Genomic DNA, 8,030 nt, shown 5'->3' with positions numbered 1-8,030 from the left:
TACCTCCGGGCTGCCCGCGAAGCCCGCGCTGAGAAGGAGCCGCTCGCACGCGGGGTGACGAGTCCCGGGGGCCGAGCGTCCCCGCGCTTCCCGCCCGCGCACACTCCATCCGTCTCTGAGTCGGGCCCGAGCGGCCCTCAGAGTCCTCTCAGGCCTCTGCGCTCTCCGGCCCCGCCGGACTCGCGGCCACGCGCAACCCGCCCTCAGGCGCTCGGAGGCAGGCCGCCCCGCGCGGCGCGGCGAGCGGGGCGGGGCGGGGCGGGGGCAGGGTGTGGCTCGGCCCGCCCCCCGGGAGACGTACGGCCTTCCAATAGGTGGCTGCCGGCTGCGCCGGGCGCCCATTGGCCGCGGGGGCTTCGATGGGCGGGGCCTCAGGGAGCGGTGAGCGTCTGCCCGGGCGCCTGCTCGCGTCTTGGTCCTCGGAGCGCCCGGAGGAGCGGAGAGTGGCGGCGGCGGGGCGGGGGCTGAGGGGCGGCGGGGCGTCCTCCCGGGGCTGCCCCGGCAGGGGCCTCGGGAAGGCGGGCTGCGTCCGGGGGGCCGCCCTGGAGGGACCAGGGTCTGCGCCCGCTCCGCCCGCTCCCCGGCGCTCCGCCACGGCAGGCACCTCGTGTGTTGGATGCGGGAGCGGCGGCGAGCGCCCCAGGGCCGGGGGAGGCCCTCTGAGGGCGCCCCTGCGGCGGACAGCGCCCCGCGCCCCCGGGCGGTGCGGGGACGAGGAAAGGTGAGCGCTTCACGCCAGGCGTCGGCGGAGACACTAGGAGGCAGTGTTTTCCGAGTGCTCACTGTGTTCCAAATTCGGTACTAAAAATATTAATTCGGAATTCCTCAATAAATTAATGGTGCTGCTGTCCCAAAATTGCAATTAGGAAAGATTATCTGACATTTTTTAGGCTCAAGGGCCTAGACAAAATACAGCAAATTCAACATGATTTCACATTTTTAATGCAGAGACTCTTCCAGCTTGTGATCAGCTTCCAGTGTTTTACAGGTGAGTAAAGTGAAGTCGCTCAGTCGTGTCCGACTCTTTGCGACCCCGTGGACTGTAGCCTACCAGGCTCCTCCGTCCATGGGATGCTCCAGGCAAGAATACTGGAGTGGGTTGTCATTTCCTTCTTCAGGGGATCTTCCTGAGCCAGGGATTGAACCCGGGTCTCCTGCATTGCAAGCAGATGCTTTAACCTCTGATCTACCAGGGTTTCACAAAATACCCCTTTAATCTCTGAAGGCAGAGGTCGTGGGTTGGAATTCTGGCTCCATCACTTATTGGCTGTGTGATCTTGGACAAGAGACAATCTCCGTATTGATACTTTAACTTTCTGTAAAATAAAGATAATAGTAGGATCGGCTCTTAAGTTTATTTATGAGGACTAAATGAAATAATACAGTTTAAAGTGGCCAGAAAGATTGATCATGAAGTAAATGATCAATAAATGTTAACCATTAGTTTTTTTTAAATAAAGGATTACAGTATTACGAGCTTGTATATTACTTGGACTCAAAGCTGTGACATTGTTAGAATTTAATATTAAGTTTTCTACAAGTCTCATTGGTATTGTAAACTGTGTCCTAAAATAAGCCAAGTGAAAGTCAATCAGTCGTGTCCCCGACTCTTTGCAATCACATGGACTATAAAGTCCACAGACGTCTCCAGGTCAGAATACTGAAGTGAGAAGCCTTTCCCTTCTCCAGACAATCTTCCCAACCCAGGATCAAACCAGGTCTCCTGCATTGCCAGCAGATTCTTTACTGTCTGAGACACCAGGGAAGCCTATACTTTGTAAACAAACTCTCTTAGTGTTTCCCATCTACCTGAAAGCCATCTCTGTTAATGTGGTAAGTGCAGTTCTGTCTGCCTCATTCCCTAAGAAACCTGTCTGTCCTTTCTGGCTCAAACCAGGTATCAACTCTTCTGAGTTTTTTATCACTGACCCTAAACCTAACCCTAACCCCTAGCCCCTTAACCCTAAACCCTAAACCCTAACCCTAACCTTTAACCTCAGGTCACTTCAGTTCAGTTCAGTTCAGTCGCTCAGTCGTGTCCGCCTCTTTGCAACCCCATGAATCACAGCACGCCAGGCCTCCCTGTCCATCACCAACTCCCGGAGTTCACTCAAACTCATGTCCATCGAATCGGTGATGCCATCCAGCCATCTCATTCTCTGTCGTCCCCTTCTCCTCCCGGCCCCAATCCCTCCCAGCATCAGAGTGTTTTCCAGTGAGTCAACTCGTCGCATGAGGTGGCCAAAGTATTGGAGTTTCAGCTTTAGCATCAGTCCTTACAATGAACACCCAGGACTGATCTCCTTTAGAGTGGACTGGTTGGATCTCCTTGCAGTCCAAGGGACTCTCAAGAGTCTTCTCCGGCACCACAGTTCAAAAGCATCAATTCTTCAGCGATCAGCTTTCTTCACAGTTCAACTCTCACATCCATACATGACCACGGGAAAAACCATAGCCTTGACTAGATGGACCTTTGTTGGAAAAGTAATGTCTCTGCTCTTTAATATACTATCTAGATTGGTCATAACTTTCCTTCCAAGGAGTAAGCGTCTTTTAATTTCATGGCTGCAATCAGCATCCGCAGTGATTTTGGAGCCCAAGAAAATAAAGTCTGACACTGCTTCCACTGTTTCCCCATCTATTTCCCATGAAGTGATGGGACCAGATGCCATGATTTTAGTTTTCTGAATGTTGAGCTTCAAGCCAACCTTTTCACTCTCTTTCACTTTCATCAAGAGGCTTTTAGGTTCCTCTTCACTTTCTGCCCTAAGGGTTGTGTCATCTGCATATCTGAGGTTATTGATATTTCTCCCGACAGTCTTGATTCCAGCTTGTGCTTCTTCCAGCCCAGCATTCCTCATGATGTACTCTGCATATAAGTTAAATAAGCAAGGTGACAATATACAACCTTGACGTACTCCTTTTCCTATTTGGAACCAGTCTGTTGTTCCATGTCCAGTTGTAACTGTTGCTTCCTGACCTGCAAACAGGTTTCTCAAGAGGCAGGTCAGGTGGTCTGGTATTCCCATCTCTTTCAGAATTTTCCTCGGTTTATTGTGATCCACACAGTCAAAGGCTTTGGCATAGTCAATGAAGCAGAAATAGATGTTTTCCTGGAACTCTCTTGCTTTCTCCGTGATCCAGTGGATGTTGGCAATTTGATCTCTGGTGCCTCTGCCTTTTCTAAAACCTGCTTGAACATCTGGAAGTTCACGGTTCACGTATTGCTGAAGCCTGGCTTGGAGAATTTTGAGCATGACTTTACTAGCGTGTGAGATGAGTGCAGTTGTGCGGTAGTTTGAGCATTCTTTGGCATTGACTTTCTTTGGGATTGGGATGAAGACTGACCTTTTCCAGTGCTGTGGCCACTGCTGAGTTTTCCAAATTTGCTGGCATATTGAGTGCAGCACTTTCACAGCATCATCTTTCAAGATTTGAAATAGCTCAACTGGAATTCCATCACCTCCACTAACTTTGTTCGTAGTGATGCTTTCTAAGGCCCACTTGACTTCACTCCAAGATGTCTGGCTCTAGGTGAGTGATCATGCCATCTTGATTGATCTCTGTTTCCAAGGCAAACCATTCAATATTACAGTAATCCAAGCCTATGCCCCAACCAGTAACGCTGAAGAAGCCAAAGTTGAACGGTTCTATGAAGACGTACAAGACCTTTTAGAACTAACACCCTTACCCTAGAAGGTCAAATTAGCCTACTACTAGAATTACTAAGACCTTTAATAAGAACAAAGCAATCAGTGATCCTAAACTCTGTAGTATGGATGAAACGATATTTTGCCATAACTGGATGGAATCCCTGTTGGATTTCTCGTGGTTTCCAGTCCATGGGATCACAAGAGTCAGACACGATTTACTGACTAAACCGTCACCACCATTTTTATGTAACAAATAATCCGTGGATTGTTTACACACTGATACATATGACTTACAGATGAGAAGATAGTTATTGAACTGTAGCCTGCCAGGCTCCTCTGTCCGTGGGATTTTCCAGGGAAAAATATTGCAGTGGGTTGTCATTTCCTCCTCCAGCGGGAAACCTTTATTAAAGCTTTCATTTCCAGCGTTACCACATTTCGGCACGAGACAATCCTGCCCCCTTGTGGCTGTTCCCTGCAATAGCAACCTTAAAATTTTTGCATGTCAGTACCTAACACGCACAAAAAATGCTGTGTTCTAAATGACACAAGCTCAAGAAACCTCCTGAGCAAAACAATAAAAACATGCAAAGCAGGGAAAATTATCAGAAGAAAATATCAAGAGGCAAATAAAATTACAAGGTTTTAAAATAAAACGACATGAATCAGTTGGGTAAATAGACACAGGAAAATCAATCTGATGATGATGAATTACCTTAGAGAAGTGAAAAAGATCAATCTCAAAAAAGTCTACAGACAAGAAATGCTAGAATGAGGTGAAGAGAAAGGACCCTAATGTGGTGCTGGTAAAATATCATTGTTAACAGTTGTCATGAGGATTTCCATAGATGTGTCCTTTTTAAAAATAAATAGACCCCCTATATAATCTGACAGTTGAACTCCTGGGAGTGTATGTGGAGAAAATCAGATTTTGTAAAGCGCATCACTGAAGTCTGCCCTGAAGCAGTACCTACAGTAGCCAAGACATAGAAGTTAGCAGGCTATACAGGGACAGGTATGACTCATTTGAAAAGACCCTGATGCTGGGAAAGATTGAAGGCAGGAGGAGAAGGGGAAAACAGAGGATGAGATGGTTGGATGGCATCACCGACTCGATAAACATGAGTCTGAGTAAACTCCGAGCGTTGGTGAGGGACAGGGAGGCCTGGCGTGCTGCAGTCCATGGGGTCGCAAAGAGTCAGACACGACTGAGCAACTGGACTGAACTGAACAGGGACAGATGAATGGATAAAGACAAAGTGGTACATAATGAAGTACAACTCTGACTTAAAGAAATGAAGTAATGCTACTCGAAGGGATAGGTAAATCTAGAGGAAATCTTAGACGGTAAAGTAAGTAGATTGAGACAGGGAAACATTGTTTGATATCATGTACAGGTGTGAAGCACTTTCACAGCATCATCTTTCAGGCTTTGAAATAGCTCAACTGGAATTCCATCACCTCCACTAGCTTTGTTCGTAGTGATGCTTTCTAAGGCAAACAAAGCTAGTGGAGGTGATGGAATTCCAGTTGAGCTATTTCAAATCTTGAAAGATGATGCTGTGAAAGTGCTGCACTCAATATGCCAGCAAATTTGGAAAACTCAGCAGTGGCCACAACACTGGAAAAGATCAGTTTTCATTCCAATCCCAAAGAAAGGCAATGCCAAAGAATGCTCAAACTACCACACAATTGCACTCATCTCACACGCTAGTAAAGTCATGCTCAAAATTCTCCAAGCCAGGCTTCAGCAATAGGTGAACCGTGAACTTCCAGATGTTCAAGCAGGTTTTAGAAAAGGCAGAGGCACCAGAGATCAAATTGCCAACATCCACTGGATCATGGAGAAAGCAAGAGAGTTCCAGGAAAACATCTATTTCTGCTTCATTGACTATGCCAAAGCCTTTGACTGCGTGGATCACAATAAACCGAGGAAAATTCTGAAAGAGATGGGAATACCAGACCACCTGACCTGCCTCTTGAGAAACCTGTATGCAGGTCAGGAAGCAACAGTTACAACTGGACATGGAACAACAGACTGGTTCCAAATAGGAAAAGGAGTACGTCAAGGTTGTATATTGTCACCTTGCTTATTTAACTTATATGCAGAGTACATCATGAGGAATGCTGGGCTGGAAGAAGCACAAGCTGGAATCAAGATTGCCGGGAGAAATATCAGTAACCTTAGATATGCAGGTGACACCACCCTTATGGAAGAAAGTGAAGAGGAACTCAAAAGCCTCTTGATGAAAGTGAAAGAGGAGAGTGAAAAGGTTGGCTTGAAGCTCAACATTCAGAAAACAAAGATCGTGGCATCTGGTCCCATCACTTCATGGGAAATAGACGGGGAAACAGTGGAAACAGTGTCAGACTTTATTTTTTGGGGCTCCAAAATCACTGCGGATGCTGATTGCAGCCATGAAATTAAAAGACGCTTACTCCTTGGAAGGAAAGTTATGACCAACCTAGATAGTATATTAAAGAGCAGAGACATTACTTTGCCAACAAAGGTCCATCTAGTCAAGGCTATGGTTTTTCCCTTGGTCATGTATGGATGTGAGAGTTGGACTGTGAAGAAAGCTGATCGCCGAAGAATTGATGCTTTTGAACTGTGGTGCCAGAGAAGACTCTTGAGAGTCCCTTGGACTGCAAGGAGATCCAACCAGTCAGTCCCGGGTGTTCATTGTAAGGACTGATGCTAAAGCTGAAACTCCAATACTTTGGCCACCTCATGTGACGAGTTGACTCACTGGAAAACACTCTGATGCTGGGAGGGATTGGGGCCGGGAGGAGAAGGGGATGACAGAGAATGAGATGGCTGGATGGCATCACCGATTCGATGGACATGAGTTTGAGTGAACTCCGGGAGTTGGTGATGGACAGGGAGGCCTGGCGTGCTGTGATTCATGGGGTTGCAAAGAGACAGACACGACTGAGCGACTGAACTGAACTGAAGGTTCAGAAGGTCCGAGGTCCTGTAAGGAGCATCTTCAAGAGATATCCTAGGGGTGGTCATCAAAAAGAATTCAAAACAAGACAGGCATTTAAGAAGTCATCTCAAGAAGTAAATTTATCTAAGTGTGAAAGCGTTAATAGGTCAGTTGTGTCCAAATCTTTGCAACCCCATGGACTGTAGCCCTCCAGTCTCCTCTGTCCATGGGATTCTCCAGGCAAGAATACTGGAGTGAGTTGCCATTCCCTTCTCCAGGAGGATCTCCAGGGATTGAACCTGGGTCTCCTGCATTGCAGGCAGATTCTTTATCACTGAGCCACCAGGGAAGCCCCTAAGTTTTATTTAACAACCCTTAAAAAAAATCACATGGCAAGATGTCAATATCACAGAAAAATTAGAAAAATGCATATCGAAGCAACAGCAAAGTATAACCTCACACCAGTCAAAATAGCCATTGTCAGGAACTCTGCAAACTATAACAGCTGGTGCATCTCCTTCACTGATGCTAGAAATATAAACTGCTACAAGACACTGCGGAGGACAGTGTAGAGGTTAGTGAAGCAAAAAGAAGAATGAAGTTAGAACACCCCCCCCCCCACCATACACAAATTCCAAATAGTATAAAGATATAAATGTCACAGTGGATACTATGAAATTCTCAAGGAAAATATAGGCAGGACAGGCTTTGCTATAAATGACAGCAAGTTCTTCTTGGGTCAGCCTTTTAGAATAATGAAAAACAAACCAAAAATAATAAAAAGGAACCTTATTAACCTTAAAACTATTTGAACAACAATGGAAATGTTAAACAAAAGACAAAGACAACCCTCAGAATGGGAAAAAAAATAGTTGTAAACAAAGACACCCGTAAGGAATTCGTCTACAAAAAATACAGTTTGTGCAGCTCAATATCAAAAATTCAAACAACCCAAGAAAAATATGTGCCTAAGATTAAAAAAGGACATTTCTGTGATGGAGTCATACAGATTGCCATTAGGCACACGGAAAGATGCTCAGTGTCACTGATTATTGGAGAAAGGCAAATCAAAAGTTCAATGAGGTATCACCTCACACGGGTCACAATGGCCATCTCCAAACATCTCCAACAATAAACGCTGTGGAGAGAAGGGAGCCCTCCTGCACCGTTATTGAGAATGCACATCAGTACATCCAGAAGAGTATGGAGGCTCTTCAAAAAGCTAAACACAGAAGTACCTTAGAACCCAGCGGTCTGAAGCCTGGGCAGAGACCTAGACAAAACCAACATTTTTAAACACAGGGTAGCCCTGTGGTCACGGCTGCGCTAGGTACCGCAGCCGAGACCCGGAACCACCTAAGCGTAGAAGGGCTGCTGGACGGATGCCGAAGACGGGTGCACACAGTGCGATACTGCTGGGCCGTAAAGGGGAGGAAGCCACGCCACG

General features: G+C 46.6%; 1 pseudogene; it reads left to right on the top strand.

Annotated features, from left to right (window-relative positions):
- The first annotated feature begins 359 nt into the window (after positions 1-359).
- Positions 360-8,030, top strand: part of LOC129543589 (securin-like) — a 29,966-nt pseudogene continuing 22,295 nt past the window's right edge.

Source organism: Moschus berezovskii, chromosome 23, assembly GCF_049115385.1.
Source record: "Moschus berezovskii isolate FMDL1 chromosome 23, NW_MosBer_1.0, whole genome shotgun sequence".
NCBI classification, from domain to species: Eukaryota; Metazoa; Chordata; class Mammalia; order Artiodactyla; family Moschidae; genus Moschus; species Moschus berezovskii.
Note: the sequence above shows the minus strand (reverse complement) of the source record. Positions and strands in the feature narration are given on the sequence as shown.